The sequence below is a fragment of the Patiria miniata genome, unplaced genomic scaffold (genome assembly GCF_015706575.1).
Source record: "Patiria miniata isolate m_02_andy unplaced genomic scaffold, ASM1570657v1 HiC_scaffold_13, whole genome shotgun sequence".
NCBI classification, from domain to species: Eukaryota; Metazoa; Echinodermata; class Asteroidea; order Valvatida; family Asterinidae; genus Patiria; species Patiria miniata.
Genome location: NW_024037051.1, coordinates 15,184,004 through 15,193,963, shown reverse-complemented (window position 1 = coordinate 15,193,963; position 9,960 = coordinate 15,184,004). Strand labels below are relative to the sequence as shown.

At 39.9% G+C, this 9,960-nt stretch overlaps 1 pseudogene across 1 annotated transcript; it reads left to right on the top strand.

Moving 5' to 3' along the window:
- LOC119718876 lies at nt 1-4,780 on the top strand (annotated as a pseudogene). The gene has a single exon (XR_005269857.1). The product of XR_005269857.1 is annotated as a cytochrome c oxidase subunit 1-like (transcript).
- Nucleotides 4,781-9,960: the final 5,180 nt, after the last annotated feature.

The following is a 9,960-nucleotide window of genomic DNA, read 5'->3' as shown; positions in this document are numbered from 1 at the left end:
ACAAATTTATAAACCATGCAACTAAGACGATGATTCTTTTCCACCAAACACAAGGACATTGGAACCCTTTATCTTATCTTTGGAGCCTGAGCTGGGATGGCCGGAACAGCAATGAGTGTAATAATACGGACAGAACTAGCACAACCTGGATCCTTACTACAAGACGACCAAATATACAAAGTAATAGTTACTGCACACGCCCTAGTCATGATATTCTTCATGGTAATGCCAATTATGATTGGAGGATTCGGAAACTGACTAATACCGTTAATGATCGGAGCCCCTGACATGGCCTTTCCCCGAATGAACAATATGAGATTCTGACTAATTCCCCCATCCTTTCTACTTTTATTAGCTTCCGCAGGCGTGGAAAGAGGAGCCGGAACAGGATGAACAATCTACCCCCCATTATCTAGAGGATTAGCCCACGCTGGAGGATCAGTAGACTTAGCAATATTTTCCCTTCACCTAGCGGGAGCTTCCTCAATACTTGCCTCAATAAAATTCATAACAACTGTTATAAAAATGCGAACACCAGGAATTTCATTTGACCGACTTCCTTTGTTTGTATGGTCAGTATTCGTAACAGCTTTCCTGCTCCTTCTATCCTTACCAGTACTTGCAGGTGCAATAACAATGCTTCTTACAGACCGAAAAGTTAATACCACCTTTTTCGACCCCGCAGGAGGGGGAGACCCTATCTTATTTCAACACTTATTCTGATTCTTTGGCCACCCAGAAGTTTACATTCTTATTCTTCCTGGATTTGGAATGATCTCTCACGTAATCGCCCACTACGCAGGAAAGAGAGAGCCATTTGGTTATCTCGGAATGGTCTACGCCATAGTTTCTATTGGAATTCTAGGGTTTTTAGTTTGAGCCCACCACATGTTTACAGTCGGGATGGACGTTGACACCCGAGCATACTTTACAGCAGCAACCATGATTATAGCAGTACCAACTGGTATAAAGGTATTTAGCTGAATGGCAACACTACAAGGAAGGAATCTCCGATGAGACACACCTCTACTATGAGCACTTGGATTCGTATTCTTATTTACCATTGGTGGACTAACCGGAGTTATCCTTGCAAAATCATCCATTGACGTTATTCTCCACGATACTTACTATGTAGTCGCCCACTTTCACTACGTATTGTCAATGGGAGCAGTTTTTGCCATATTTGCAGGATTTACCCACTGATTTCCCCTATTCTCCGGAGTAGGCCTACACCCCCTATGAGGAAAGATTCACTTCACTCTGATGTTTATCGGTGTAAACCTTACCTTCTTCCCACAACATTTCCTAGGACTAGCTGGAATGCCACGACGATACTCCGACTACCCCGATGCCTACACACTCTGAAACACCGTATCTTCTATTGGTAGAACCATATCCCTTATTGCAACGTTGGTATTCTTATTCATCTTGTGAGAAGCATTTACTTCCCAACGAACTGCCCTACAACCTGAATTCTCTTCCTCTTCCCTTGAATGACAATACTCATCTTTTCCCCCATCTCACCACACATTTGACGAAATCCCTTCAACAGTCTACCTAATTAAGTAAACGAGGATTAGTTTAACAAAAACCCTTAATTTCGACTTAAAAAATTTCGGTAAACACCCCGAAATCCTCCTATTACATCAACTTTCATTATTACCATAACAATATTCTACTTAGGCCTTCTCGGAATTCTAATAAAACGACTACACTTCCTATCAATTCTATTATGCTTAGAACTCCTATTAATATCCCTATTCATGAGACTAACCATATGAGCCATAAAAGCCGGAACAACATTTATACTCACGAATAAACTTATTCTCCTAACCCTATCAGCCTGTGAAGCCAGCGCAGGACTTTCTCTCATGGTAGCCCTCTCCCGGACACACAACTCCGACCTTGTATCAACCATTAAAATACTCCAACAGTAAATGGCAAACTGAACCCAACTAGGACTGCAAGATGCATCTTCCCCACTAATGGAAGAACTTATATACTTTCATGATTATACTTTAATTATCCTCACCCTAATAACAATATTAGTATTTTACGGACTAGCTTCGCTACTATTTTCCTCCAAAACCAACCGATTCTTTTTAGAAGGTCAAGGACTAGAAACTATCTGAACCATTATACCTGCCGTAATACTAATATTTATTGCCCTCCCCTCCCTACAGCTACTGTACTTAATGGACGAAGTAAAAAACCCATTCCTAACAATAAAGGCCATAGGACACCAATGGTACTGAAGATATGAATATGCAGACTATCGAGAGTTAGAATTCGACTCCTACATGATCCCAACCTCTGATCTCACCTCTGGTAAACCTCGACTCCTAGAAGTAGACAATCGACTCACCCTGCCTGCCCAAACACCCATCCGAGTATTAGTCTCTTCCGCAGACGTCCTACACTCCTGGGCGATCCCTTCTCTTGGCATAAAGATGGATGCCGTCCCCGGACGCTTGAATCAGGTAAAATTCTTTATCTCCCGATGTGGGCTGTTCTATGGCCAATGTTCAGAAATCTGCGGGGCCAAACACAGCTTCATGCCCATAGTAATTGAATCAGTAAAATTCTCCACATTCGAAACCTGAGTATCTAAATTTATAACCGAATCTTTGATAAGCTAATAAGGTAGCATCAAACTCTTAATTTGAATAAAAGTGAATTACCCACCCACTATCAAAGAAATGCCACAACTAAAACTTGCATGATGACTACTTAAATTTTTCCTGGGCTGAACCTCCTTGCTAATTATATTTATAATACTCTTGAAAACAAAACCTACTAACAAAATTACAAATACCAGAACCACTACTAACACTACCCCAAACCTAACATGAACCTGAAACTAAAAAGAATCTTTGGCCAGTTCTCCCCAGACCTTATCTTATTTATCCCTATGACCATAACAGCCATCTTCCTTAACCTTAGATGGCTATCCATTTCCAAACCATCTAAATGACTCCCTTCCCGAGCAAACCTCCTCATACTATCCTTTTACCAAGAGGTACTTAAGATCCTGTTTCAACAAACAAACCCTAACACAGCCCCTTGAATATCAACTTTTACCGCCATATTCATACTCATATTTTCAGTAAAAGTCCTTGGTCTCCTTCCATATGCATTTACCTCCACAAGCCACATATCACTAACATACTCTGTTGGAATTCCCCTTTGAATGTCCGTAAAAATACTTGGATTTTACTTAGCATTCAACAGCCGACTAGGCCACTTAGTTCCCCAAGGAACCCCCTCTTATCTTATACCATTCATGGTAATTATAGAAACAATTAGCCTTTTTGCACAACCCATAGCATTAGGACTACGACTTGCAGCAAACCTAACCGCTGGACACTTACTCATATTCCTATTATCCACCGCAATCTGAACTCTATCCAACAGCCCTTCCATAGCCGGAATTACCTTACTAATATTTTTCTTTCTCTTCCTCTTAGAAATAGGTGTAGCCTGTATTCAAGCCTACGTATTCACCGCCCTAGTCAACTTTTACCTATCCCAAAACCTATAAAACTTATGACCCATCAACACCCATACCACCTGGTTGACCAAAGCCCCTGGCCTCTAACTGGGGCAATAAGAGCTCTAATGATGACCTCTGGCCTTATACTATGATTTCATGCTAACAAAAATCACCTCCTTCTAGCCGGAACGATCCTCCTTCTTCTAACCATTATAAATTGATGACGAGACGTAATCCGAGAAGCAACTTTTCAAGGAAGACACACCCTGCCCGTAAACACAGGACTACGGTACGGCATGATACTTTTTATAACCTCCGAAGTGTGCTTCTTTTTTGCCTTCTTCTGAGCATTTTTTCACAGAAGCCTAGCACCCACGATTGAACTCGGAGTATCCTGACCCCCAACTGGAATTAGCCCCATAAATCCATTTCTGGTCCCCCTACTAAACACAGCCGTCCTACTCTCCTCAGGGGTTACAGTCACCTGAGCCCACCACAGAATACTAGCCCAAAATCGAACCGAAGCAATACAAGGATTATTTCTTACAGTAATCCTTGGGGTCTACTTCACCGGCCTTCAAGCTTGAGAATATTATGACTCCCCATTTACTATCGCAGACAGAGTCTACGGGTCCACATTTTTTGTAGCCACAGGCTTCCACGGCCTGCACGTACTCATAGGTACAACTTTCCTATTTATTTGCTTCCTCCGACTAATAACATTTCACTTCTCGAATAATCACCATTTTGGATTTGAAGCAGCCGCCTGGTATTGACACTTCGTAGACGTAGTCTGATTATTCCTTTACATTTGCATTTACTGATGAGGATCATAAGAGAAAAAAGGATTTGAACCTTCCTCTTTTTAGTTTCAAGCTAAATGCATCCCTATCTGCCATTTCTCCACACCAAACTATATATACCAATAAAATTTTCAAATTCCTCACCCTCTTTGCGTCAATCTCACTTATAACCGCATTAATCACATTCGCTGCACACTTCCTCCCATCTCGAAAAACGGACTCAGAAAAGTCATCTCCCTATGAATGCGGTTTCGACCCCCTAAAATCCGCTCGAGTCCCCTTCTCATTCCGATTCTTCCTGGTGGCCATTTTATTTCTACTTTTTGATCTAGAAATAGCCCTACTATTCCCCCTGCCTTTCAGAATTTTCCTGCATCCTGTACACACCCCTATTTTACTCACCTGCCTATTCCTCTTTATACTAACCATTGGATTAATTTTCGAATGAGTACAAGGAGGCCTAGACTGAGCCGAATAATACCAACTAATGATATATCTTATTCTTACCTCTACCTTAACACTGACAACTACCTGAATAGTACCACGGAAGCTTTTATGGCCCTCCTCCATTATAAAATCCATACTTATTTCCATAATAAGATTGAACCTACTAAGAAACCATTCTGCCTCTCTTTGACACAAACTATCCTTAAAATTCGCTACAGATCCCACATCTACACCCCTAATAATTCTAAGATCATGACTAGTCCCCATATCCCTCATCGCTAGAATAAAAACTATCCAAAACCACAAACACATTAACCAACGCACTTTCATCTCACTCGTGTTCATCATACTGACCGCCCTAATCTTAACATTCTCCTCATTAGAACTAAGCCTTTTCTACGTCGCCTTTGAGACCACACTTCTTCCCACCCTCACTCTTATATCACGATGAGGAGCACAAAAGGAACGATACCAAGCAAGGATATACTTCCTGTTTTATACTCTTATAGGATCCCTGCCGCTACTCGTTTCAATCATAGCAATATTTACCCACAAAAAAACCATCATACTTCCATCAATTCACCTAACCAAATCAATTTCCAATCTCCCCGTCACGCTAACATCCATATGATGAATCTGCTGCTTTGTGGCCTTCATAATAAAGATGCCCATATACGGATTCCACCTATGACTCCCAAAGGCCCACGTAGAGGCGCCAATAGCGGGGTCAATGATACTTGCAGCAATACTTCTAAAGCTAGGAGGATACGGACTCCTCCGGACAATCCCACTATTTTCTACTCCTTCCTCCCTACTCTTATCAACCCCTGCTACCACATTTTGCATATGAGGGGCCCTAATAACGAGGATAATTTGCCTGCGACAGACAGACCTAAAGGCCTTAATAGCCTATTCCTCTGTCGGCCACATGAGCATAGTAGCCTCAGGAATATTCTCACTCTCCCTTTGAGGCCTAAAAGGAGCCCTAACACTAATGATTGCACACGGACTAATCTCCTCCGCACTATTTTGCCTTGCTAAATTGCTCTACGAGCGAAAAGGAACTCGAACCTTATCAATAACACGAGGATTTAAGATGGTCACACCCCTACTTACCTTATGATGAACCGTTACTTGCATAGCAAACTTAGGACTCCCCCCAACCCCCAATCTAATAGGAGAACTCCTCATCCTAGTGGCAATAATTGATTGAAAAACACTATCTATGCCGATAATAACAATAGCAACAATCTTTGGAGCCATCTACTCCCTTCTGATCCTCAGGAGAACCAATAAAAGCTCTTTCCCCCCATTCTTAACTAAAATTCAACCAACAAACACCTCCGAACATACTCTTATGACCTTCCACCTCCTTCCTTTAGTTTTTCTCGTTTTGAAACCCTCCGCCATTTTAATTAAATAAAATACAAATAGTTACCGTACCCCCCCCTTATAAAAAAAAAAAAAAAAAAAAAAGAGTGGAATTCCCCAAGATCTGTTTTATTTTGCAGATCGGTAAATCATCCCAAATAGCAGAGCATTTCAAAATTTTACGAAAAATTTGACCAAAGTAGTTTAAAAAAAACATTAATTTGTGGCATTAGAATTACCAGTTAAAACCTGGTCTCTGGTCCGAAACTTATTGGCTTATTCCGGTCCTGCTAAGTCTCAGAATCTGTAGTTCAACTCTATAGAAGTTTCGGTGACAGTAAAACCCTCTAGAATTATACTTACTATAAAAATTTCTATCATTATTATCCTGTTGTCCTCTATATTCTTTTTTCAAAATAAAACTAACCCAAGCAATTTAAAATCAAGTTCTTACAGCCTGGGAATTTTTCACAAAACCAGTTTTAGCTATTTATTTAAAAATAGACTATTTTTTACCTCTTTATTAAAGATACTAGCCATTTTATCCCTTTTCCCCCTATTTATAGAAATAATATTCAAAATTCCAGAGACAACCATCTCCCTGTTTAATTGGCTACCTAAAAAAAGATTTTCGTTAAACATAGAATTTCGTTTTGACCTAAAGTTTAAAACCTTTTTGTCAGTTGCTCTTATAGTCTCATGGTCTATACTAGAATTCTCGTACTACTACATGGACAATGACCCAAACCCCCATAAATTTTTTCGACTTCTTATAATCTTTCTTTTAAAAATGATTATACTAACCTCTACTAAAAATATCTTTTTATTGTTTATAGGCTGAGAGGGAGTGGGATTTCTATCTTTTTTACTTATTAGATGATGAACATCTCGAACAAAAGCTAAAAATTCAGCTATTCAAGCAGTTATCTACAATCGAATAGGGGACATAGGAATTCTTTTATTCTTTTCTTTAAGAATCACACTATTTAATTCTTGGTCTTTGCCAGAAATATTTAATATAAAAGTACCTCACTCATTCAAAAATCTTCTACTAATTGGACTTCTAATAGCCGCAGCCGGAAAGTCTGCCCAATTTGGTCTTCACCCCTGACTCCCCGCAGCAATGGAAGGCCCCACCCCCGTTTCAGCATTACTTCACAGCTCGACCATGGTAGTAGCTGGAATTTTCTTACTCATTCGACTAGGGCCCCTATATGCTTCTGCTAGAAATTTTAAAACTTGGTGCCTAATCCTTGGATCAATAACAGCTATTTTCGCCGCTACTACTGCTATCTCTCAACACGACATAAAGAAGATAGTTGCATATTCTACCACAAGACAACTAGGGCTAATGATGGTCGCCATTGGCCTAAACCAGCCTAAAATAGCATTATTTCATATCTGCACTCACGCCTTCTTCAAGGCCATGCTATTTTTGTCCTCAGGAAGAATTATACACAGCCTTAAAGATGAACAAGACATTCGAAAGATGGGCGGGCTTCACTTTATTCTTCCCAACACATCCGCCTGTATTATTCTAGGAAGCCTTGCCTTATCAGGAATTCCTTTCTTAGCAGGATTTTACTCGAAGGACTTAATCCTAGAAATAGGACTTACTAAATTTTCTAAATTTATGGGAATAACCCTTTCCCTTCTAGCAACACTATTAACCTCAGTTTATTCATTTCGAATCATATTCTTTTGCTTTATTAAGAACCCCTCCTTTTCCCCCCTTACCCCACAAAAGAAGAAAAAAATAATCTAATCAAATCTCTAAAACGCTTAGCCCTTGGAACTATTTTATCCGGGTGAATTCTTACCAAACTTACAGTCCTTGCCCCGATTATAACAATTAGCTCCATATTAAAGACCATCGCACTTCTACTAACCATCACAGGAGTACTTTTCTCAATTTCAATTCTACAAGAACTTACCCTAAAGATTTCACCCCCACCGCATCTAAGGCTAATTCATTCACCACCAAACAATGATTTTACGAAAAAATATCACACATCCTGTTCCTATTCTACTCATTTTTCATATCCCTATCTCTCACCACTCGAAAAATAGATCGAGGATGAAGAGAAAACATTGGTGCACAAGGAATAGCAACAACCTCCTCTAAGGCATCACAAAAATATCAACTTTCCCAGACAGGCTACATAAAGCAGTATCTGCTATTTTCCTTTTTAACCCTCCTAATTATTATAACACTGTCGCTGACAACCATAAGACAACTCTCCCCAGAGACCTCTGTCTAACGCAATTTACTTCTCATAACAACTTGAATAAAGTCAGCCCTTTGCCTTTAATTTACAAAGCCTTTAAAATCCTATAATCCGACCCATAAGTTAGCACAAGAGCAACAATTAAAGCTACCAATAATATATAACCTCCAATCAACAAATATCCTCCCATTCTCCTATATAATTTTCTAGCCCCGACCAAATCACTTTTTGTTACAAAAACCCAACTTTTTAGATCAACTTTAACTAAAGAATCAAATTTCAGAACCCCCAGAAAATAACAAGAAGCCTAAGAACTAAGATTTCATTGAATTTACTAACTCTTGGATACCGCTCTGCTGATATGGCCGTAGAGTATACAAAGACCACTAACATCCCCCCAACATATATTAAAATCAGGACCAAAGCTATAAAGGAAAACCCCAACAATCTGCACAGCAAGCAACCAGACAATGCCACCAAAACTAAACCTAAGGCACCATAATAAGGCGACAAACTATAGAAAACCAAAGTCCTTCCCAGGAACATTAAAACTAAGATTGTATAAAAAATCATTATATATAAGAAATTATGACAGGCCCCCTTCGAAAGAAACACCCCTTATTTAGAATTATAAAAAACTCCCTAATAGACCTACCTTCCCCAAGTAAACTTTCTATCTGGTGAAAATTCGGATCACTCCTAGGACTATGCTTAATAATACAGATACTTACCGGCCTATTTCTAGCGATGCATTACACCTCAGACGTCTCCCTGGCATTCTCCTCCATCAGCCACATATGCCGCGATGTAAAATACGGATGACTTTTACGAAACATCCACGCCAAAACAGCATCTTTCTTTTTCCTTTGCTTATACTTCCACATTGGACGAGGCATTTACTATGGCTCCTACGTTAAAGAAGAAACTTGAAACATAGGAGTCATCCTGTTCCTATTAACCATGGCAACCGCATTCGTAGGATATGTATTACCCTGAGGCCAAATGTCTTTCTGAGGAGCTACAGTAATAACTAACTTAATATCCGCTGTACCGTACATAGGATCATCTATAGTACAATGAGTTTGAGGCGGATTTTCCGTTGACAATGCTACGCTAACCCGATTTTTTGCCTTCCATTTCCTATTCCCCTTCATCATCACTGCTTTGTCAATTATCCACCTATTCTTCCTACATCAAACCGGATCTAATAAACCAACTGGTATAGAATCGAAGTTCGATAAGACCCCATTCCACACCTACTTTTCAACTAAGGACGTACAGGCTTTATTATTTTATTTATGCTCCTAAGATCAATAGTTTTATTGTCGCCCAACCTACTAAAAGACCCCGAAAAATTCAAACCAGCTAAACCCCTGGTAACCCCTGTCCACATCCAACCAGAATGATATTTCCTGTTTGCCTATGCAATCCTACGATCAATCCCAAAAAAGCTTGGGGGGGTAGTAGCCCTGCTGGCTTCAATCCTAGTCCTGTTTCTTGTCCCTTTACTGCACACCTCTAAAAATCAAGCTAACACGTTTCGACCAGCATCACAAAGCCTTTTTGACTACTTACTAGGGTATTCATTATACTCACCTGACTCGGCAGACAACCAGTA